This window comes from Aphis gossypii, chromosome 3, assembly GCF_020184175.1.
Source record: "Aphis gossypii isolate Hap1 chromosome 3, ASM2018417v2, whole genome shotgun sequence".
Taxonomy (NCBI): Eukaryota; Metazoa; Arthropoda; class Insecta; order Hemiptera; family Aphididae; genus Aphis; species Aphis gossypii.
This window is the reverse complement of record NC_065532.1, coordinates 43,589,678-43,616,657: the sequence shown is the minus strand read 5'-3', so window position 1 is coordinate 43,616,657 and position 26,980 is coordinate 43,589,678. Positions and strand designations below refer to the sequence as shown.

General features: G+C 25.4%; 1 protein-coding gene across 11 annotated transcripts in view; it reads right to left on the bottom strand.

The window, feature by feature from the left end:
* The window catches only part of LOC114121276 (potassium voltage-gated channel protein Shaw), a 127,724-nt gene extending 103,907 nt beyond the window's left edge, over positions 1-23,817 (bottom strand). For 5 of the 11 annotated variants that reach the window (XM_050203944.1, XM_050203941.1, XM_050203948.1 and 2 more), the window contains exons 1-2: positions 23,389-23,817; positions 10,694-10,724 (exon numbers count right to left, since the gene is read on the bottom strand). The gene's annotated coding sequence lies outside the window, so the exon portion shown is untranslated. Of the gene's footprint in view, positions 1-10,569; positions 10,725-23,388 lie in introns of those variants that run through there. The other 6 variants (XM_050203943.1, XM_050203947.1, XM_050203950.1 and 3 more) reach the window with 6 other exon arrangements.
* Between the last annotated feature and the right edge of the window lie 3,163 nt (positions 23,818-26,980).

The following is a 26,980-nucleotide window of genomic DNA, read 5'->3' as shown; positions in this document are numbered from 1 at the left end:
TGTATCTCAGGCTGCAGTATAAGTAAGTACTAAATAGCAACAATAAATTACAAAAACAATATTGTAAAGTACTAACTATAGGTATGTAACTCACCAACTATCAAAAAGTGAACATACATATTTCACTCAAAGATTCTCTTATATAAGTAATTTATTATAAAACACAATTCCTGATAATCCCTTACACAGACTAACGCAACATTTACCTAAAGACTAACTAACCAAAAACTCACGCTGGTCGTACTATTATTGGGCACATATTTTTAACTTTTTATCTGTTCTATCACTCAACATAAACTTTAGAATATTTATTCACAATCTACTACATAAATAAACAAACTATAAACGTTTATTATAAATGAGTAATATTGTAAATAACTAATATATTAAATAAGTTATTCATTATTAACACATTTTAATTAAATTCAATATTATGTGACAAAATTATTAGTTGTACGTGGAAATTATGAATATAAATAACCATGAAATACTCAGAGGATATAATTAAAATTAATTTTTTATAAATAAAAGTTTAATGTAAAATAGATTTTAAATTTAGATTTTCTAATGTGACGGATGAATTGAAACATGGACACTTAATAATGTATTTAAAATTTTAAAAATTATTTCTGTCTTGTTAAATAAAAATATTGTCATAATATACTTATTTAAACAGGTAATAGGTGCTTACTTTTTTTATTTTGATGGTTATCAAATTAATGATAATAATGCTATCTAATTATCAAAAGCTTATTATATCATCAAGGGCAGAGTATAATTTATTTTTAAAAATGTCTAATCATCAGAACTACTTTATAACTAAGAAATTACAATAAATCAATACTAAAAATAATTAGGAATTGAATTTTTTTTTTTAGATTACTATTTTAATAGCCAATTCTATATTTTTCTAATTCAAAAAATAGGTAGTTAATATGAAAAGAGTGATAGTATAATTATGTATGTTAAAATATATTATCTTGGTGAGAAACTTAAATGAAATGCAAATAAATAAGGATGACGTGTATAAAAAAAAAAGTAAAAAATAAAAGAAGATGGAAAAAAATATTTTAAATAAAAGTCTTTTTAAATCATGAATAATGAACACCTACTGAATTCTTTTGGTTCAAACTCTCAACGAAGTTCCTAAAAAACAAGAGGAAAAAATAATACAAATGAGAAACAGTATATTTTGACGATAACAGGTATGCCGTTTACGATGACAGGTATAAAAAATTAAAATTTTGACATACGATTTTCAACTAAGTATAGTGATTTTTACTTAATACATACCATATAGATATAATAAATAAGATATAGGTACATATAAAAATTATTGATGTGTAACTGATATTATTTCATACATAACATTATTTATGCATATATTATTATTATTAATATTTATGTTGTACAAAACATATATTTACTGATATCATAGGCACTGTATATGTTATAAGTATGTACCTACTGTATATCTATATCCTATACCTACATCAAATATTTTGTAGAAAATGATTTATTTACGTAAAAATAATGAAAGAAAATACTGCAATATAAATTATATAAATAAGTAAGGTAAATTAATACATATATTTGCTACTGTACAACAAAATATGGGATAAATACGCCAAAATGTCCGGGTTCGACACAAACACACTAGACCTCCTCTCTCACGATGACTTCAAAAACTCCACAAAAAATAATATTAAAAAAAAATAGCAATAACTATGGAAAAGCCAAATCGCTAAATTAAACCAGATCAAGAGAACAATTTTCAGATGGAAAACCCCTAACCTAAACCGAAATAACAAAACTACCATAAATCACCTAAGAATTGGATATACTCGGATAACGCATGGGTTCCTGATGTCGAACAATGAGCCCCCCATTTGCAAAGCTTGCAATACAAAGATCACAGTCAAACACATCATCACAAAATGTCATGTGTACCAACAGGAGCGCACTAATCTCATCTTGACGGATAGGAAACACACGATGGAATTCTTGGACAAAACCCCGATCAAAACACAAAAATCACCATTACTTTCATAGAACTATTCAACTTTATAGATGAAAAATGATTATAATTGTTAAAATAATGTAATATAATGAAAACCTCACAAAAATTGTAATTTGTGTTTAAGAGATTAACTAATGGCGCATGCTGCCGAGGACAATAAAAAAAAAACATAATAATATGCGATAAAAAATAAAAATTATATGAAATAAATAATGATATAAGTTTCTTAAAAATATAATAATAAATAAGATAATATTATTATACATGTAAAAAATTGTAAAGCATAACATTAGTTATTATTGCTCATTATAAAATATAATTAACTATTTAATTTACTTTGAACTCATAAGAATACTGAAAATACAATTTTTTGAAACATGTTCTTATATCTATGAAAAACAATATTTTTTCACTTGAGTCCAACTATTAACAATATGTGCTATTTTTGTTCTAATCTAACTCAACCTATTAAGTAAACTACTTTATTATTTGTATTACAATAAAATATAGTTATTGTGCATTGTATTCATTTTAAATAAGGTACTCTTTCAATAAATGAAAAAATGTATTATATATATTTAAGGGACCCTTAAAATAAATAATAGATAATAAGATTATATTATAATATTTTATATGCAATTAATCAATATACCTGTAAGGACGAAAATCTTTAACGTACATTATAAAGGTTTGGTTTATGAGATCTTTTACAAGTAGTATTTTATATATTATTTTAACTTACCAAAATATATTACTAATTATTCTACCGTGACCAAAATACGAGTATATGCATTTGAAAACATTGATCATAAATAAGAGGTTACTTTTTTAATAATTTTACTAAAGAGGGCCAAATATCAAAAGGATAATATATTATTCAAAGGGTGATTATTATTTTTTACGAATTGTCCTAAATGGTTGACGATTTAATGTGCCTTTAAAGAGCATTAATATTTTTTAACAATTTCAGTTTTTCGACAGTAAAAGGTAGTTTTTAGTGAAATATAATATTTTAATTTCAATGTTAAAATGTAAAATATTTTCAGACAAAAACTGTTTTTATTTGATATTTTAAAGTAGCATTTATCCTATTTGTATAGATTTAAAAAACAAATTGGTGGTGAAAAATATCTGAAAACATTTTTCACGTAGCGAAAGTAGCTAATGGACTGAATTAAGTAAAAAAAAAAATAGTCTTTATTATAATGAAACATAGCATCATAATTTAAGTAGTTTCGCTATATCTACTTAAAATCATAATATTTTAATAATACTTAGATGGCAAGATAAAAAATATGATAATGGACATCGACAACTGTATAGTGCAGACAGAGACTTCAATAGCGATGGCTTGCAGTGGCGATAATTATATATTTATATATACAATAATGATACTTGTAATATTCAAATCAATTTTTGGATATTATTTTTTGTAGTTAAATATTTGATATAACAATACTGTATTGTTAAAACTTTAAAATATATTAAACTATAAGAAAGATATCCATACAATTATGAACATAGTATATAATTGTTATTAATTATTAGGTATATATTAATCATAATATTATTATTTTAGATGAAATTGTATCATTTCTTATAAATTGTATACATTTACTGTTTACAATACGTAAGTACTTTAAAATATGTAAAACAAAATGTAACGTTATTTAAAATATATTTTTTTTAAAAAAACAAAGTTTTAATTATTTTGACTTTTGTTAATTTTTTAGTTATGATTATATTATTTTAGGGGTTATGTCACAATGTAAAAAATACTACCTAAAAATAATTGGTGATAGAACTTACACTTTTAATACATACATTGAATATCATAATAACGTTCCTCACTAATACTATATATTATAGTTTTTTAAAAATACTTGAAGAAATAATTGTTTTATAGTTTGCAGAGTACTTTGGGAATTTCACTCATTTTTAAATACTTGAAATATTTAAGCATTCTTTTTAAATACTTCAAAAAAAAAAAAAATGTTTTATCTAGTTCTTACAATAATAATTAATAATAATAATGTATGACACGATCACGAATAAAAATTCAATGACGTCACGATGTAATAATAATAAGAAAAGTTACAATACTACGTGACTATATATTTTATATTATAATAACATAAACGTCGCAGTTTATTAAATGCGTATAGTGGACCACGTAACGTTTTAACGGCCACCCCGCGAGAAGCGCAACACGTCACTTGTAGGCCGCACTGCATCGTCTTTATATTATTATATTATATATATATATTATAATCACGTATTTTGTTATGTATAATATACGCTCGTGATATGTGAACCACCCTCATCGTCGGTTGACCTTTATTGTTATCTATATAAATATAAGTACGCGAATAACTCGTATACGTGTGTGCGTGTGTGAGTCCGATTCGTATTTTAATATTAAAACTGACGGACCGGCGGCGGCGGGGGGTGTATACTGCTTAGAGGTCCCAAGAGGCAGGACAAGGGGGGGGGGGGGGTGCGCTCGCTCGAAGTGTGGTAGCGCAGTGGTTGGCGGGCGTCGGCAGAGTCGGTGTGCGTGTTCGCTCGGAGTGGCTGGAGGTGTTTCCCCAAGACGCCGGCGGCGGCCCACCACGACTGCCGCCGTCCCGTCGCGGGTATTGATTTTACGGTCATCCGCCTCCGCTCACGTTTCCTACCCGACTTCGCCCATCCACCCACCAGCCCACGATTGCATATTTACACACAGGGCGGTGGTGGTGTCCGTGGAAATAATACGCCCGTTTCGTTTACCCAACACCGCCACCGCCATCAACGCCAGAAACGTTTATACTCGCGCGCGCCAGCGGCCTTGATGGTGGTCGTCGCAGTGGCGGCGGTGTCAAAGTCCGGTGGCGGTGACATTTGCATGCACAAACTCGTCAAAAGTCCGGCGGGTCTTTGACTTGAACCGGTCCTATCATAAATCTTTACGCACACTCCACCCTCCTCTCCACCTATGTATCACGATATGACCACATACCTGCTGACCGTTCAACTAACCCCTTTGATGATATTACTCTTGCGGTATACCTATCGCCAAAGATGTTCCGCGACCACTATAGAGCTCCACGTCACTGTCAATGAAGTCCCAGCTTTAGATTCGTAATAATATATAGTTCTCTGGGTTTGGGGATTGAAAGTCAACAGATTCCGATAGTATTTATAATTTTGCACGTATGCAGAACGTTTTTTGATTTTTCCCTAAATAAATTATAGCGAACCGGAAATTATTATCAGTGATTCTCAAACAAAAGTAAAGTTCATTGAAAACACATAATAGATAAAACTCGAAAAAATATAGTGTAAAAATAGTATTAAAAACAAACATTACGACGTTATTTCATGTTACAACTCATGATGAAGATCAAAATACTAACACGAGAATTTTTTTCTAAACCATTGAATACATTTTAAATCAATTACTTTCGTTATATGAATAGCATGGTATCGGGTATTTTCATAAAACAGTAAATTGAAATAAGGACAATACTACTTTAATTATACTTCTTCTAATGACTTATTACGATTCCATATTTTAGTTTTATATATAATATTAATATTATTGTTTTGTACTCCAAACTGATTTTTTTATGGGTGACAATGATAAATAACTAATACCCACTCAGACCAGACTTAGACTTTTCTTTTTATCTAGGTAGTTTAAAACTTTTTTTAGTAACAGAGAAAAATAAAACATAACTTAGTGCTATTATGTTTATAATATACTCGTAATATATACCCATCTACACTAAATGGATCTGCCCTCTGCTCGCTTTGTTCAAAAATTCCCTGGAGGCTTAACTTTCGTCATCCAAGGGTTACCCCTTTGCAACTTGAAATTCAATATTCGTAATGAATTACAGTATTTAAAATTTAATAATTGGAAGATAAAATTACTAGACTTTTGTATATTTATACATAAACAAATTATATTATCATATATTATTATTATATTATTATTATTATTATTATTATTATTATTATATTACATAATATATTATATATATCTATATCTAATATTATCTATATGTATACATAACAAATTACATAAAGCATTCCATACTTAGCGATATTACTAATACATTTTAGTAACATAGTGTTATGTTAATAATCATATTTATTAGCTTAAATTGATTGAATTTTAATTGTTAAAAATAAATTAATATTTATTGTCATTCGAGATTAAGATTAAAATTATTACCTAGTAATAGTTTTAGATTTTACAAATTTCTAAATTATCAATTAATTTTAGTTAGTAATAATAATATTTATATATACCTAATCATTTCAAATTTGCATTGTTACATATTATAGCTAATATACACAATGTTATACGAGAACCCTCTTAGAAACGTTTACTGAAATACCTAGTGTTTATTTCTTATTACTATTGTTTTATTTTATTGGAAGAAAATAAATAAACAGAATTTATTAAAAATATTTAGTATACATTTTTTTAATATATTATTATATTCCTCATAGTATAAGTTTGATTTACACAAATTAATTTTTATATAATCAATAACAATAAATAAGGAATGTTATTTAAGCACAAAATAATATAATAAAAATATTAAAAACTATAAATAGCTATTTATAAGTTATATCATTCGATTTTAAGTTCCCAAGAGTAATAATCCAATAACCTACTACGTATTTAGTTTAAGTTCTAGTATATAACTTTATAAAATTTAATATCAAATAGATTTATTTTTTCTGTTTCTTAATAATATTCTGATTCACTGATTATACATAATATCTTTATAAGTTTATAAGCTCAATATAATAAATAATTGTTATTATTTTTTTTATTTTATTCAAAAAATGTTGGTTATATGCGTGGTTATTTCAGAGTATAATAATATACGTTTTTAATTCAAATTAATTATGTGTTATTGTCTTATTAATAAATGATAACTATACATTTTTATCTATCTTTAATAAGTAAAAAATAATCGTGAAAGATTAATATCAAACAAGTAAGATGTTAGATTCTGAACGAAGTGATGAATGTATTGATTTTACAATGATGTGTGTTTTTTTTTTTTTTTTTTTTTTTTTTGTGTCTGTGTACAGCATAACTAGTCGAAATAATGCTCCAATTTCAAACTATGGGGGTGGTTTCCGATGTAAAAGTGAATATCCTTGGTGCATTATAAAGGTAAAAAGTTAACATTTTCCAACAGTTTTCAAAAAAATCGAGAAAAACAAAAAAAAAATGACGGAAAAACGGCAATTTTTAAGCAAAACCAGTTTTCGACCAAATCGATTTTTTTTTATGGTTGTAATTCAAAAACTAATCACTGAAAATACTTGAAATTTTCACCAAATGTTAATGTCAGTGGTATCCGTATATAGTTAAATTTTCAAAAAATTTTGACTTTTTTTGAGTTATTTATAGACCACTGAAATTTTCGATTTTGTTGAAAAATTTTTTTTAAAGTGTCGATAAAAAATTTTTGGATGACCAAAAAGTTTTGAAAATTTAATACAAGGTTCCTTATGAGTTGTTTTTAATGTAGCTAAAAAAAATTAAAAATCGTTAGTCACAATTTTTTTTTATAAGCGTTTTTAGTTCAAATTTTTACGAAATCTGTCGAAAACGCGAAAATTTGCAAGTAATTTTGAAGTTGAAAAATCATAAAATTTTTTTCTTTTAAAACTAAGTTTTGAAAATTTGGTACAAGTTCTCCATACATTTTTCTTCAATATCTGTAAAAAAAACTCTACCGGATTCAGGCAAAAAATTTTTATGAGTGTTTGAAATTTAAATTTTTACAAAAACCGCGTTAAATAACAGTTTAGCCTCAAACGATTTTTGATATTTGCTATTATTCAAAAAGTATAAGTCGTAGATACTTGAAAATTTTACCAGTTATTAAGATTTGCGTTTTCTTTACGTGATTTAAATTTCAAAATATTTTGACTTTTTTTGAGCTATTTATAGACAACTGAAATTTTCAATTTTTTTGAAAAAATATTTTTGAAGTGTCGATAAAATTTTTTTTGGCCCTATCAAAATACTTGAAAATTTAATATAAAGTTCCTCATATGTTATTCTTATAGTGATTAAAAAATTATAAGAATACATAGGCACAATTTTTTTTTATTAGCATTTGAAGTTCAAATTTTGACGAAAATTCGTCAAAATTATGAATATTTGCGAAATATTTGAAGTTGAAAAATCATAAAATTTTTTGTGTTTATAACTAAGGATTAAAAATACAACACTAAGTTTTCCATAAGTTTACCTTCAAGTATCTATAGAGAAAACTCGAAGCATCATTATAGGAAAAATTTTAAGTGCGTTTGAATTTTAAATTTTAACGAAATAGCGTAACGATAACGATTTATCCTCAAACGATTTTAAATATTTGTTATTATTCAAAAAGTATAAATCGTAGATACTTGAAAATTTTACCAGTTATTAAGATTCGCGTTTTCTTTACGTGATTTAATTTTCAAAATATTTTTTAATATAAGCTGGTTTTTTTAAACCACCTTTTTTACCAACCACTAGAAATTATATCCTAGGCTGACAAATCATCTTCGTTCAGAATCGTTTTTCGTATACAATGATAACTATCATTGGATTCAAATTTAACACTCCTATAATATATAATAATGATCCATACGGCACCTAATGTACAGCAGAGCGGTACTCACTTGCCCACTTTTTTTAAATTAAATTTTACAAGATAGCACACTATAACAGATTATTTAGTTATAATTTAAGAGTAAAATTTAATGTATATTAAAACTAAATGTAAATATATTTTTTGGTAAATTTACCAGAGCCAATGAAATCATAACTAATTATTTATAATAAAATGATATAGCTATAGATACTTTTGAATATTCTATTTTTATAACTATATATATAATAAACTTATTGTTTATTTATTAGATGCATTCATGAAATAACATATTAAACCTAGGGTATTAATTTTAATAATAATTCCTACAATAAATAATATTATAGCTTTTCAAAATCAAGGCTCAAAATGGCATAGTCATTAAAATAATTACCTGTATAGTTACAATAATTTAGATATTAAAACAAGCACTTTCCGTCGCATTGTACTAGAGGGTCAGTACTATAATGGTCTTAGAAGAATAAAATAAACGGGTCACACAATATCGAACGGAAACTACTGTAATAACTCGATGAAAACAATGCGTTTTATTGTTATTTTATTTTTGCCAGACCGTTCATAAACAATTTCACGTTTGTCATATATTGTCATACTATAAAGTGTACGGAAATCGATAACATATAAATCATAAATGTATAAATTGCTGCAACGTTTAATTATTTCAGCTGAAAATTATTGCAGTAAGTTTTTGTGTATTCGATTCGGACTTCAGAAATTAGAAAAAAAGAGAAAGATTATTCAAAATATTTATACACATCATACACACACACACACACACAAATATATATATATATGTGTGTGTACAATGTATATGAGAATCGAGTTAGTGCGGTGACCGTATGTTAAGGTTAATAATGCAATTGTGGGCGTGTACGGCAGTATATGTGTGGGTGGGAATGTGTAGTGGTAAAAAGGGTAGGTATTGGAAATTTACGAATACGTCACTCGATATACAGTGTCGAAAGTGGGGTCCCACCAAAGTCCATTAATAATTTAACGGAGATACCTTTTGGTAACACACCGTGATTGTAACATCCATCAAGAAGTTTTTGTTTTACTTTTTTATCACCGAATGTGTTAAAATTATACATAACGATCGTAGTATTTGACCCAAGAAATGTGTTATTTGATAAAGGAAAAAATAAAAATAAAAAATAGAACGATGATGACAGGCCACCGGTTAACGACGAATATCTTTTTTTAAAGATACGCAACAGGAAGAATAAAAATAAAGCTTTTCTCTTAACAAGTGGCATCTCCCTCGTAACTATCATTCAGTTGTGATGCTACAACCTTAAATAGAAGGGGAAATATACTTCTAAATGTACACAGAAGGGTAGTGGATAATAAATATTTATTTCAAATAGGTTTATCGGCATTCTGTAAACATTACTTTTTCTCTCATACACAGTCCACAGATGATTGCAAACTGTCAGGTGATGTGAAAAAATAAAAACTGTACCTATCAATCTTTATAGCTACGAATATTACATCGATAACGTTCTTTTTTATGTAACAACCAGTTAATACAACGCTTGTATCTATCAAATCAAATGTTATACATTTATTGTTCTCAGTAAAACAGACACAATGTGATTTCAAGTTTAAACAGAAATTAAATCCATACGATGTCGGTTTTAAATTAAAATAGATACAACACTGTCTTAATATTATTTTAATTTAAATTAAATCTGATTGTGATGGTAAAATACATTAATATATTATTATGTTTTTACTTCGTGCTGTTTTTATTTTAACTAGTAATATTATAAGCTATTAGTATTAATCAGTAATAGGTAGCCATATACGAAAAAGAATAAATTACAACTATAATGAATAACAGTCGTTAGAAAAACTGATTTTACATCCTACCTTCAAGTTTTGTCATTATTTATGATGGTGACCATAGACCTATAATTTTACACTTGCAGCTTAGTAGTTTCATGTGACTTGTTATATCAATTTATTTCTAAGTACTGTAAAGTTGATGACATACATTTAAACTCGTTGTAACTGTTTCTCGGACCCTAGAACACAAATGAAATATATTATGTTATATATTTCCTGGAAAGAAATTATTTTTTTTTATATTCTGTTAGGTATTTTTAATATTAGAGTGAATTAATTTACAACCAAATATATTTAAATATAAAGATATTATCTATATCTCGTAACAGTCGTAACCATGAACTAAGATTAATCCTGGACACCGGTCCATACTTGTCCGAGCTCGGACAGAATATTGGTCAGCGATAATATTATTTTTATCGTGGAGAACTCGGATCGGGTGCGTGTTAATACATAAATTTAAAAATAAGAAATTAATATTTCTGACTAAACAGATTACAGATGTCATGACGAAATGGACACGGGTTGAATTAGAATCGTATGTGTAGTGTGGAAAGACGAATAATTTCATATCGAGTTATTGAGAGTATAACTCTATTGAGTGTAGTTGTATAGTTTACAAGCGAATTTGAATATAGTTAGAGATAACGAAAAATTTAATATAGCGACGTTTGACATAATAAGAATTTACTGTATTATACTTTGAAAATTATAGTAATTATAGATTTAAAACATATACATTTTATTGTATCAGTACATTTATTGATTTATATGAGTTGTATGTAATATAATGTAAAATATATATTATATAAAGATATGTAAACGGTGGAAAAAATACTGAATTTTTAAATATAATGTCTTCAACGCTTCATAATATAGTTTATACGTAAATACTTAGGTTGCATTATATAAATATTTGATTACTGTAATTTATATAGGCTTAGCATGAAATTGACATTTTATTTTCGGTTAAATACAAATTATATTTATCTTTCTGTAAAAGTTTAAGCTCAAAGTTATGGGCAATTAATTCTGAAATACTCCACTGAGCACTTAAAGTTTACGAAGTGATGACTGGTTGTTTTAGATATTCTGTGTAAAGTTTTTTTTTAAGTGATAGTGAATACTGTATCATAAGTGACGCAGCAATTTCTATAAATGTAAAATGGATACTTCTCCTTTATACAAAATAGGGTACAATCGGTATTCACTTTTGCGAGTATAATTTACTCCTGTTGTTCAGGTACCCAGGATGATCCATTTCCCTTATAGAAGTGCACAAATTTCAACCCTACCTTTGTATTACTGGGTTTGATGTCTGGATTTGATGGCAGCATCAATCAATGTGCTACGATCGGGTAGTGTACGAATATGTTAACAGGAAACATAAAAAAAAGAGCGAAAAGATATATATATATATATATATATACATGTCTAGATTTACGATTGTAGGAATACGTAGTATATGGGTTATATAACCGAAAGTATAAGAATTTTCGTTTGAAAATGCTCACAATAGCCTGACAGCTGCCCAGGGAGTTTTATGATTTCATCTAGTCTGCAGTATACGTTTTTTTTCATTATTATTTTACTAGCTTTTCTTATAATACAACTCAACAAACGAGGAGCTTACAGTTTTTAGCACCTTACATTCACTAGAAAATGAAGTTAATTGATTTCGAACTTTTATATTCTAAACAAAACTTATGATGTAAGTATAAATGTAAAAAGAAAAAAATCAATTATTGTATAAATATCTAATTCATATCATATGATGAAGAACAAATAATAAAAGTAAAAAAAAAAGTATTTTCCTCGTGAAACATTTTGTAACTAAGTAGTTATCTGAAAAATTATTTAAAATATATATTACAAGTACTTAATAATATGTTATATTATGTTATTACAGCATAAAAAATAATCATCGATAATTATCATAATTTGTGTTAAGTTATTCAAGCAGGTACCTTCACCTTCTTGAAAAGGAATTACGAGTATAATAAAACGTAGTAGAAATAATGTCAGATGAATAGATTATTTTTATGGCTAAACTTTATACACGAATAGATATTGTTTTGAACATCTATTTAACAACAATACAGTATAATGACATATTTTGTAATAATATTTAATATGATTTTGTCATATTGTGAATTATCAAATAAAGTGTAACAATATTTTATATCATATTTATGTATTTAATATTTATGTTGTTAGGCATTTCCCTTCTCCCATATCATTGTACCAAATGTCCACTTATAGCTTTGTTAAAATTTATTGAAAATATATAAAATAATTCATAATAACTTTAAAGTTGTTTTAATTATAAGTGTTTTATTTGTATGAAAATTTCAAATTTAAATTAACGAATAAGTCGTTGTCTTGAGCCCTTCACAGTAAGCCACAAAAGTTCCATCACTATTGTACCGTAACTACATAATGGATTTCCGGAGATTACACATTTACACAGTCCCTATTATAGATACACGACATCCGGGTTCTTACACACACTTGATTCGTTGATAAAAACATTGTGCTCAGGATATTATTACATCACACTGCGCTCTACAAGACTGTCCTTACCTATATAATTTACAGGCTACAGTGAAATAGATAAGTGTTTATACTTAACTTAAAAATCTGATCACAAACCCCAGTAGTTATAAGACCAAAATATCGTGTATTTTTTACAATTCTTAAATTAAAAATTAATCTATCATACTGAGAAGAACGTTGTGTATCAACTTATGCAGTGACAATAATATAGGAATGTTTTATTATTCAGAAACTCGTCAAAAATAATTTAAAAATTAATAAATTTTATGATAGGAATTTAAAAATATTTAGTCATCATTATGTTAAATTAAATTTTAGTTTCAATATACTTGAAAAAATATAATAAACAATAATTTTATCAAGTGCCATATTTAATTAATACTATTGTATATTGGTAAAATGCATTAGTGCTACATAAAAAGTACAAATAATTCTTTATATTTTCCAAAGTTTGATTTTTTAATATAATAATTTTTAATTTTTATGATCGGCATCAAATTTTGAATCTAAATATTGAATAAAATGTCTACTTGCAATATTTATGACGTAAAATATAGTATTATAATAATGAAATATAGTTATAATTTATAACTCATAAATTGCTAATTTATATTGCATAGGTATAAACTACAAGGTTAGGTACAATTTATTATATCACTTTACAAATACTTTTTTCAAGTTTGAATGTTTGTTTCTGTCGTAGATAATAAGCAAATATTGCATAAAGTGGAATGTAAAATAGATTGGCTACAGAATCTTTTAAAGAAAGATTCTCCCTATCCATCGAATTGTTTTTTTATCTTGAAAAGTACTTTGATATGTCAATCTTATAAGGGGTAAATTTAAAAAATACATTTGATAGATTCCTTATTTTATGAAGAAATAAAATATTTGTAATTTAAAAAATAATATTTATGTATAATATAAAAACAAGCTAAAAATGGTCAATGATTTTTTTTTTTTTAAATATGTTTTGATAAAACTAATAGCTATCGATGAATATTAAAACTCTTTTATATTATATAGACTTTAATTTTAAATTTAATATTTGAGGCAACTGTGACATACACAGACAATTTTAGTAAACAGGTTAAACTGTAGCTTTGACATGTGTAGTAGCCATTTTATAATCGCTTGAAAAAAATGTAGTTATATGATTTAGAACTGTATTTTAATTATAAATGACAAATTTCATTATTATTATCTTTTTGCAACAAGTGTTGGTATAATACTATATAATATAGTATAGATAACGTAGGTACAATGTATTAAACATATAGTTTTTATTAAAATTATTAATTAACTTTTGTAAAATATATGTATAATATTATGATTATTAAAAATATTGTTGGTTGTGAAGTGGAACAAAATTAAACCATTACTCCCTTATAAAATTCAATTTAAAATAAATCTAAAATATAGGAAATTATTTGAAATAAACACATATTAATGGTGTAGAATGAATATATTCAAAATAAAGTTAATATAATAAATAGAAAATCTTCACCACAAGCTCCTCAAAGTTAGGTGGTATAGAGATCTTCTTTCCTAAATATTAATAAAATAGTCCAAAGCTAAATCTCACTAACAATAGGTGGCTCCTTTATCACGCAACCAAATTGTTTATAATGTGATCTCACATATTATACTGGTTGTGCTAAATTGTGTGGATGGTATATTACTTGTAAAATAATAATAATAATAATAAATGTCATACTTGTAAATATCAGTTTTAATAATTATCTATTTTCGTTTAGAGTATTGACAAAAGAACAGGTAGGAAACCGTTAGTAGGAAATTGCTGTCTTGTTTGACACTTGGCATATACGTTAGAAATCTAATAATAAGCTAAAATTATAAATACCAATCAAACTTTCTATCCAATTACTATATTATAATGGAATCCACATTTTTACATTCTTATGCGTTATTTATTTTGTTAAATATTTTATATTTATCAATTAGATACATCTCGAAAATCTATTTTTTTTTTTTTTTTTTTGAACATGCATAAATGAAAAACAATACAGGAAGAAAATTTGTTATGTGTTTAAATAAGAATATAAACTATATTTAAATTTTTAATTTAAATATATGAGACGCAATATAAGTATAACATTACAATACTAAAATTAAAATTATTTTTTTTTTTAATTATTTATTGTTATTGGTATATTCAACAATTTGTAGATAAATTTAAAATTATTTACGGTCATCAAATGTTATCGAAATAGTTTAACTAAAATATAATTCAATTTCTTCTACTTGTATTCCATCTTCTTACTAGGTAGTACTTCTCAATAAATTATAGAATTATATAATATTGTATGTTTAAAGGTGCTAGGGGAATTAACAGTATTTCCTTAAGTAAACTGGTCGTTAACTTCTATGCACTTCGTTGAAGCTATAAGTGGGACAACGTCTACAACTGTAGTAATCCAATTAATTATAATCAAATTAACTGACAAACGGTCATGTTATAAATAAAAATGATTTGTACATTATATAGACAAATTTATAATATTAAATAAACATAAAGTAAGCATGCACGAATAATAACATATTGATCAATATTATAATATTATTGGGAAATGGAAATCTACGAGTACTAACATAATAATTGGTAGTAATCTAAGTAAATATTTATATTTATTGGCTTAGTAGTCCAAACACATTTGACTAAAGTCTATATTATCGTATTTTAGTTTAAGTGAAGAAGAAAAGGAGATATTTTTAATAACCTCCTACTCAAAGTACTGTTACAATTCTTATAAATCCTAAAATGCACTTAATGATCAACTAGTTGCACTTGATTAGATATTTAATCGATATATTTCTAATTAGATTATTAAACAACTTATAGATTATCATTTAATATTTCATGTATGAGTGCCTCAATTATACCGAGTCAAAACACTTGATTTTCCGCGTCTAATTAACAAAATACTGTTTGTAGCGGAGGGTAAACAAGTAAAAACGTATGTAATATTGTATGTACCTATCTTTATTTTGTCTATTTTAAACTTAATACAATATAAGGTACTGTACTAACGGGTAAATTCCCTTCTTATGTCTTGAATATTTATGAATTTTATAAGATATTGTTATTATAATGATATATACAAAATGTTAATTTACCATGTTTTTATTAATAAAACAAATTGTCACTCAAAATAAGTAAGTTGAAAATTAATAATATGATATTAGATTTATTTTTAAATAAAAAACATTTATTACTTTTTATTGAATAGTTTATAAATTTTATAAATTGTTTGTAAACTAACAAACTTTATCTTATATAAATCGTTACAGTTATTTTCATAACATTTCCACAAAAACTTCAATTATCTGATTAAATACCATAATTGTTAAATAAATAATATTACAATGTTTATAGTAGGTACTTAATGAAGTTTATTTTCACATCATTACTAATTTGTCAAGAAAAAAAATGTAGGTACCCTGATAGATAATATTTTGACAGCCAATTAGGGTTGTGCAATTTCCAGGAATGTTACTTGGCAGAAATTACCGGAAATGCTTGGGCATCCTCAAACAACTTAAAGCAATTAATTTATTTATATATCACTTTATTGTTATCTACTAATGGTGTGTCTCAATTAGATATTAAATCTTTTTTTCGAAATATATTTATATAATATATATTATATACATTACTCGCATAACTCACTTAAAAATAAAAAATAAATAAGTTGTAGTTTTTATTTATTAGGTTAATGTATAAATAATAAATATATAATAAAAATAAAAATAAAAATAATAAATAAATTATACTATGGGAAACAAATAATTGAAGATGCATCATTTATTTAAATTAGAAAAAATTAAATGCTAATATTAAACTTAAAATTAAAATGAGAAATAAGACAAAAATTCGTAATTAATATTATTAAACTATTAAATTATAATATTAACATAATGGTGCTTATCATAGCAGTTATAGTGGTGTTAATACCACAGAAAACCATTTATTTTGTGGTTATATAGTAACACAATGATGTAGTTAATACATAATATCATAAATCATAGCAATTGAATACGAATTTAAAGACCGACGAATTTCATAAAAAATGATTAAATAATAAAATATTGGATCGATTCATATTTACTTGATTTATCGATTTATATTTTTTTTTGTCGATTCATTTACTCTATTATTACATCGATCAAACTATCAAATATTTCTTACGTACTACACTATTTTTATAAATTAAATAACAATAATAAGAGGTTTGACTAAGTTCTTACATACGACGTGTATCGTACGTGTAAAATTAAAATAATAATATAAGATTTACTAAATAATAATTAATGCAAAATGTAAACATTGAGAGTAATATTAAGTAAACAGTTAAATACACTGGTAAATAACCTTACAAGTAATTACGCAGTATGAATATAACGCAATAGCGACTGGATAACCTGATTAACAAAGAAAATGTGTTTGACCAAGAAGTGTGGCGGAGCATACATTTTCGGGAAATTTAATATTAGTTTGACAAAATTTAAAATTTTACATATTTTATTCAGATTATATAATAATGAGATTTCAAAAAAAAAACACGAGCAAATTGTTTTTTTCTTGTTTATTATGAATATATGCCCTTTCTTGCATTGTTCGACAACCCTTTTTCAATATTTTTATTGTGACATAAGAGTTGTATCATTGTTTCCCCATCGTTCTTAATATAAATTTGAATTTTTATAAGCAAAATTTCACTAACTGAGCTTATATCTGCATTCTGAATACTAAACGAAACGTCAAGCGAGTGCTAATAAATTATTATCAACGAATATTTTGTCCAAAATATATTTTATTAATTTCATCATCATCGTACAATAAATCTTTATTTTTTTGTGAATACACATTATGTTCAACTAGTTTAATTTTATTGATTGTCATGAAAATTGTTTAACGAAACTATTTTTTTTTTTTTTTTTTAACTTTTTTTAGAAGTTAGAAAGATCATAATAAATTTATGAATATATTGCACAATATTTAACTATTATATGAGAAAACTGTTTTGTATTTTTGTTTGGGATTATTAGTTTTTTACATGGGTATGTACGATCATACAATACTATACCTATATATTATTCACTAAATAAAATATTTTACAATTATTCGTAATTTTTAAATAGGTATATGACAAGTAACGTATAATATACAATGAATCACTCTCGCGAAAATCCAATTGCTAACTGAAAATAAAACGTAGCGACCTTTTACAAAATTAATTGCTTGGCAATGATCAAAATAATAAGTGTCACTTGGTGCGTATTGTTATTAGCGAAACCTTACTCAACTCAACTTGAATAGTTTTTTTAAAAAATGTTAGTTCTTTCTTTCATTATAACAAATAAAAAATTATATAGAAAATGTATTTCATTATTTTCGAGGATTGTATATTATTTAAAAAGCTAATATTAAAAAAAAAAAAGTAGTATATTTATTTTGTTCTGGACAGAAATGTTTATTAAGAATTTAACAAATAATTTGGATGTAAGAGACAAAAACAAATGTCTGCTTATAAATTTAGAAGCACTTAAAAATTCTATACATTTTTTAATAAAAACAAAAATCAAGGAAAATCGTATTAACATTTTGGAAAATTATTGAAAAAAATATAATATTGAAAATAAACTATTCAACTACGAATTATTAATGTGTTTAATTATATTGCCTAGTCAATTCTATTGATTTAGATTTTTTTAAACATTATACATCAAAAAAATTAAAATATGCAGTAGTGTAATATAAATATAAGTGTAGTGCAAAAATCAAAAGTATATTATTATATAGTGAATTAATAAATATAAATTAATCGTGTTTAAACCATAGTCATACGAATTATGAAACTATAAAACGACAACAAATTAGTAATTCTTACAGAAGAAAGGATTTAAACTCCATAGTTTAAAGACACCATCAAAAATAATAAAAAAATAAGTATCTAAATATACTACATAATGAAGGAGATTTGACATCACCCGATTTAAAACTGATAGCAAGACATATTCACAATGCAAAAATATATTGTTATCCCAAACTGCCAACATTAAGAAAATAAGTTCAAGAGTTATTAAGTATATTAAACTAAAAACAAATAGAAGTCAGTTATTTTTTATGACAAAGATGTCCTTAATGAAATTATTATTTTTCCATGTAAAACAATCCAATATTTTTTTAAATAATTTGATTTTGTTTACATGGTTGGTACTTTTAACTATTATGATAAATATTACACACAATTATACGTGATTTATGACACTAAAAATAAATTATACATTCCATTAATGTTGTTTTTATTACCAAATAAAGAAATAAAAACATAGTATTGAAAAAAATTGAATTAGTAATACGAATTATTTTAGGCTTTGAAATTACAATAATGCATCAAGCAGTATTTGAATCTTTTAGGAAATAAAGGTATTCGATTTTATTTGGGTCAAGCTTCAAAAATTCAAAATATAACTTATATGTCACATAATTTAAATCATTAAATAATTATGAAAGAAAATGGTTGTTGTATATTTTTTGACTTTATTCTCTCAACCCAGAGGAAATAGAAGAATATTTTATAGTATATTGTATGGTAAATAAATCTTAAGATTCTGAAATAACAGAATTTTATTATTATTTAATAGAAAAATGATAGATTTTACCTCCAACAACGTGGTCGTTGTCTGACACAACACAATATATTATACGACAAACCCACGTGAAAATTTTTATTTGGATTTTAATTAAAATTTATATCACCAACATACAAATTTAAAGTATTGAAATTCCCAAACTATTCTTAGTAAATACATAGGTAAGTAAAAATAAGAACCACTAAAAGTAAAAAAAAAAAAAAAAAAACAAAAAAATCAGTCAAAAATATGCTGGAAAAGAAAATGTTATAAACGACAAAACTATTTTAGTTATTCAACTAATGAAATTAATTAATATGGTTATGTATAATTTATAATCTTATTACTTATTAGTTATAAATGCTTTGATACTATGGCAGTCAAAATAAATAAAAACGAAAAGTTTTCGACTACGATGATTAATCACTTATTAATTGAATTATTATTCTACCAGCATAAGAAAAAGCGTATAATACTTTAATAGTGTAATAGGTGAAAAAAAAACAAAAAGCAATTATTTTTAAAATTTGTAATGCGATTATATATTTTTTTTAACCTTTTGAATATTATCATAAAATATAATTTTATAAAGATATAAAAATGGTTAAACTAATTTAAACATGAATACCAAATAAAAGTATACCTAAGTTTGTTATGAAAGTTATTTAAAATTATTATTGTTATTTAACTATTTAGAACGAAAGAATGAAAGCATAACCTTATAATATTTATTTATTTATTTAATATAAATAGTAACCTTTGAAAATATAAACTACCTACGGTAAAATAATTTATTTCCAAATTAAAACTATAGGCACATACATTAAATAGGTATTAACAGTAAGGAAATATAACAAAAATTATTTTAAGTTGTGGTACGTTAATTGTAATAAATTAAACATAATTATTAGGTAAGCTAACTAGTTACCGGTGATTTGATTTCTATTAATAAATCTATTTATTATAAATATATTATTTAATATAACATAATATTATTATTATTGTATCATATTATACTAATATAATACTACTTACCTATATAATTTTGTTTGACATTTTTTTTTTTTACTAATAACATTTTATTTAATATTTGTTTTTTATAAGAAATTATTGTCCAATTCGAATTACGAATACAATTATATTGAATAGTACTCAAGATAAAAATCTTACAATGAATTTTCAAATTCAGCTAACTGAGCTAACTTCATAATTTTTTTAAAAGATTTACATTTGTCATTTACTTAAAAGATGGTATTTCTTTTGTTAATATTTTTTTTCTATCATAGATATTATATTAGCACGATAGCATGAATAAGTTGGGATCATATTTAAAAGTTAAAATACAACTTAATAGATTTATTAAGTTAGATACAATAACATGTTTATTTTATATTTTTACTATTCGATGATATTTCCAGTAAAAAAAAAAAAAACGGTTGAAAATTGATAAGTCGTAATTAGAGATTCTATAATGCAATGTTACAACTATGCTATCGTGTCTTATTTTTCTATTTGTACTATAATGTTATATGCATTAGAAAAGTGTTAATTTCCAAGTACTTTTCAGACCAAACCTTACTACTATAATTAAATTATTCAAATACCTATCTCAAACTTTTTAATTTATACCATCAAATATAAAATTCAATATAATTTGCATCTTCATTATTTAACCTAATGTCTCGCCTAACACTGTTCTATATATTTGCTGTAGATGCATTTAATAAAAATATAAAAAAATTTAAAATCATGTAAACATATAAATACAAAGATACACATATTAAACAATTTGATTTAAACTTTCATCAACAAAAATACAAATACAACAACAAGTATTTAAATAATTAATATTGTGGATAATGTTAACATTAATCATGCATTTCGGTTAATGATTTTAAAGTTACATAATTTTAATATTATCCGACTAGGTACCTAGGTAATGTTAAAAATGTATCATAAGTATTATTAATTTTTTTAATTGTATACGTTTCTATTACCTTTTTGAATATTATATAATATTATTGATCCATTAAAAAGTACTTTATTAGTTATTTATTACGAGTATAGGATTATCATAATATTATTCATATTATATGATGCATATATAATAATAATGAACAATTACTTAATTCATAAGTTTTTCCTAGTGATCGTTAGACTACGTAAGAGTGTCTTTACCTTATGTCAATAAAATCTAAGAGAACCTGAGGAATATAATATTAATTTATTTTTTGCCAATTTTGGATAAAAAATTCTTTAGACTTGGAGATAAATATGGTACTTTACCATAAATATAAACTAGATACCAATTTGATATTTGCCCATCACCCTTAATATGTTTAGATGAAATACATATTTCAGAGTTGGTAGATGGTTTGGAATAGTGTATCTACATTATTGAAGGAAATGAAAAGCCAGACAATAACTGTGTAGCGGTCAAAGTTACAAAAAGTGTTCTTGTAAAAGAAAATTTGGTCCAAAAAGACTTAAATGTAAATCTTCAAATGTATTACGCAATTTAAATTAGCATATAGGTTTAAAATAAATAATTTTTTTTTTTTTTAATATTTTCTTTACTATATAGAATATAGAATATTAGATCATTTTTGTATCTTTTGTTGCATATTAAGTTTAAATTTAATGCAATACTAGTAAATTTAATATTCAATTTTTTTATTTTATTAGTTAGATGCTAGCATAAACTATTTTAGTTCAACAATTAAAACAATACAGCTTATAGCAATATAGGGGTAGAGATTCATAATTTATGATATAAAATAAAGACGATTAAAATGAGAATAAAAAGATATTCAAAATTAATTTAGTATTTAAACATGATATCTGGCATTATAACGTCCAATAGTTTATAGTGTATCTTGTTTATGACAGATAATATTTGCCTATCACTAATTTATGACTTAATCTAACTGTGTATATTATATTTTATGGTATTTTCCTACAAAAAACTTGGCTAATTATATATTATCCAGTTATTGTTAACATTACATATCCATTAGTCATTTAGTTATAGTTTTAATTTATTAATATTTAATAGTAATATTAAATAATAATTGTTTAAATGTATTTGGTTTTTTGTCATTTTCAAAATAGATCACGATTTGAGTACAGGGCGGTGCCCAATTTTCAGCCTACAATGATATTATTAATTATAATAACGATAATACAATATTAACAATAGTATTTCTGGTGAGGGTGGAGTTTACATGCATGCCGTTTCGTGTTATTTCATTGAAATAATAATATTTATTATTATTATTATAATGGACGTTATTTCTACTCTACATTGACCGCCGTCATCGCCCGACAATGTGTGTGGCGCGTGTGTGATGCAATAATAAAACGGTAATAATAATTGGCCGAGTGCGAATTTCCTGCCACGGACACGAGACGACTACGCGGCAGACAGATGTATTACGTGTAGCGTTGTAATAGCGTTTTGGCCTCTGTCCCGCCAAATCTCTTTATTTTCGTACGGTTGCGGCGGCGGCAGCGGGAGAATACGGGAAAGAATAATAACGCACTTAATAGTTAGACGTGATAAAAATAAAAAAATAATAATGTATAATGTATCTATGCCATAATCGTGATATTAACATAATTTTTTTTTACCTTTGGTTTTCGCATGGCTCCTCCTCCTCCTCCGCCACCACCGCCACCACCACCTCCTCCACAACTGTTTTCGCCGGTTAACAGTTACTTTAACTACAACCGCGACCGCTGTCACTATTGCAGTTGCAGTTTGCTTTCGTCTCCAGTGAAATCTGTATGAGGGTATCCGAACCAGCCCCACGGGGGCACACGCCGCCGCTGGTCGTCCGCGACGGATCGCCAGGGACGCGCAAAAGATGAAAAGTACGAGTAAAACTTAATATATCTACTACGGCGTCTACGGACTAAATAAAACGGAATTCGAGAAAATTAGATCTGAACACGGGTCCGTAAACGAAAACAATCGAAATCAAAAGTTCTCGCGCCAAAGTCGCACACGCGTCCGGCGGCGGTCGTTACGGCACTGCGCTCTTCTTCCTATGGACTTGCGCTTCGCGCGGTCCGTGCGCGCCGGCTCCGTGGGCGAACGCACACACAACGCGCGTATCCGTGGTAACCGCGGTAGCGGTAGGTATATAGCGGTTGTGTTCAACGGTTCATATTATATAGCGTCTCGCATTTTTTATGTACACACACACACGGTATATACATACGAGTTAGTGAAGAAAAAAATTTATAATATATATATATATAATTTTATATAAAAAATAAATGCACACGCGTCTGACCGATGGTGCAGGTGGCGGCATTTCGTTATGCGTACGCAAAGGTATTATTATTTTTTTTTTTTTTTTTTTTGCAAAAGTACCTATTTAATTATTATCAAATGACTTTTATAGCTTTATACCGTTTAAATGGCACCACGACATCAAATTGTAAGCGCGAGTGAGTTTTATTCATTTATTATTATTATATTTATTTTTTATTATCTCTTTTTAAGAAAATAAGTTCCCGTTTCTGATCAAGGTTTATTCTGTTAATATTATACGAGTGTATAACCCCACACGAAACTTGTTCAGTGGAGCCTATTATCTTCTTGAAGAATAAATAAAAATATACAAACAGTGATTATACATATAATATATTATAATATGATAATAATCGTACATATTTTCATATTATTTCAGTTTGACTACGGCTATAATTTCATCAAATCTTAACAATTAGAAATATAATAAACCTTCTATAATATAAGAACCTCCTAATAAAACGTAAAATCTAAACCTTATTAATACTTAAGGGCTAAGACAGTTGGGTATTATATCAGTTATAATAGATTATAAAGGTATTTTTACGTTAACCAGTAATAATCATAAATTTTTGATTATATTTTTATACAACGATTCGTTGAAATGCGATCTACTGTTCATTCCTGTGATTTCATTATTGTATCAAAAATGTGAACCGTGTATCGACTATTAATTTTTACACGATACACGATCAACTTGAAAATTATACTAGTTTAAACTTAAAAGCTAATAATATGTGTACTGTTGCTTGTCCAAATAATAAATTCCAATCAATTTATATCAAATTCTGGATCATAAGATCAATTTTCAAATTTATACATATATTATAATATATATATATATATTTTAGTATATTACATTAACTATTAATAGTACTCATGTCCAAGTTAATTTTAAAAAGTTTAAGTGTTTTATTTATTATCTAATAAAAGTAGTATAATAGCAATGTGATGATTATTATATGGTAACTACGGTAGTATGCAGTATTAAGTTTCTAGAATATCGATATATAGCGTATAACCAGCTGGAGATATCCATAGACCTCCTGGTGGCCGTTTTTAAGTGCATAAAATGTAAATACCTGATATTATGATACACAAAGTTTAATGATAGTATTATAAAACTTTCACTATATATTATTTGATTTTCATCGTTTTGATACTCTTAAGTAAAGTAAAAACATTGCATTTCACAACTCCTTTACAAAAATCCACATTCACACTAGTAACGATATTATGATGAATGACGTATGTATTCGGTCTATGATTATCATCAATTTAAATAATAATATAAATATTATGATAGCTGTAATATAAACACGCTGTATACCACAGCACCAGTTGAACGAAACGGAACGACATTTATTGAGATACAAAAACTTTACGGGGGCTCTCACGATGTCGGTCGTTGTTTGGGAGATGATGATTATGCATATAACTGTTATTCCATACTTTATTCCTAGCATTATCATTAAGTTATATATGTATATAAAATTAAATGAGATTAAAGTTGTTACAACAGAATAACGCTTCATGAAGATTATTGTAAAAATTGAAGATTAAATTATTTAAAGTACTTACTAATTTATGGATGCATTGAACACATTTTATCTTATACATTAAATTACATTATATTATATATTATACTATATTATTTTCACTGTTTGTAATTTTGTCTTTTTATTCATTCGATAAATTTAATTACCAACTATTCAGAAAATAAATAAAAAGTCAACCAAATTATTATTCTCAACAATTTGCATATGTGTAATAAAATATGATTGACAGTATTTCAGTATTTATCTTGCATTCCATAATATTATTATATTTTAAAAAAACCAATATTTTTGTGTCATTAAAATTTAAAATCTCTTTATATTATAATTATATACATACAGAGAAAATAACATAACTTTTCGTCACATAAATAGAAAAATGGATAACATCTATACAATGTACATATTTAATAATATTATGAAAAACAGGTCACTAAAAAAACAATTCTTACATAACATTATCACCAACTTTAAAACTTACAACGGTATTTATGGACAAAAAAAATATTGGTCTAAACCTAATATTAGTTATCATTTTTAAGTTACTTACTCTTTTAAATGATAACATATAATTTTTGGTTTTATGTTCGAAACAAAATATTACTAGGAGTATTCTGTATTTCTAGTATTTCTACCTATAAAAATCAATTAGGTATAGAGATATCTATATAAAGACAAATGACTGCAGTACCTCCACTGCATAACCTAACTGATATTTTCTATTAAAGATTTAAAATTTAAAATTATGAATAGCTAAATATTGAAATGTTATTAAGATAATGATTAATGATGTTTACTCATAATTTTAAAAGACTAAGATTACTAAAACTAATTTTATGACTGTCGGTAAAGTAATATTTATATAATTTTAAAATACGTAAAATTATGTTGTAAAATATGAGCATGAACCTATTATTTTCATTAATGTTTAAAATTTAAAAATGTACGTTATTAACATAGTAATTAAATAAACTGAAGTAGTTATAATGATCAAATACGTATGGGATTTCTGTGACTTCTCTCCAAACATTTTGTTTTTGATAACGATCCAAATAATGTAATTTAAAAAAAGTAAAATTTCTTCAATCAATTTTAAATATTAAATTATGATTCAAGAGAATAAAAATAGAAACAATTAAAGAAATTATCTAAATAAAAGTATCTAGTTTTGTTGCAACGAAAAAATAATGGTGCATAGTCATATATTATGACTATAGTCAGTATAGTGTCATGTATGTATTATATTTGGATAAAATTGTGGTAGGATAATGGGTCAAGAACTTCAAGTTTTAATTTAAAATACACTATATAAAATACAAAAACTTTTATTACAGATATCCAAACAAAT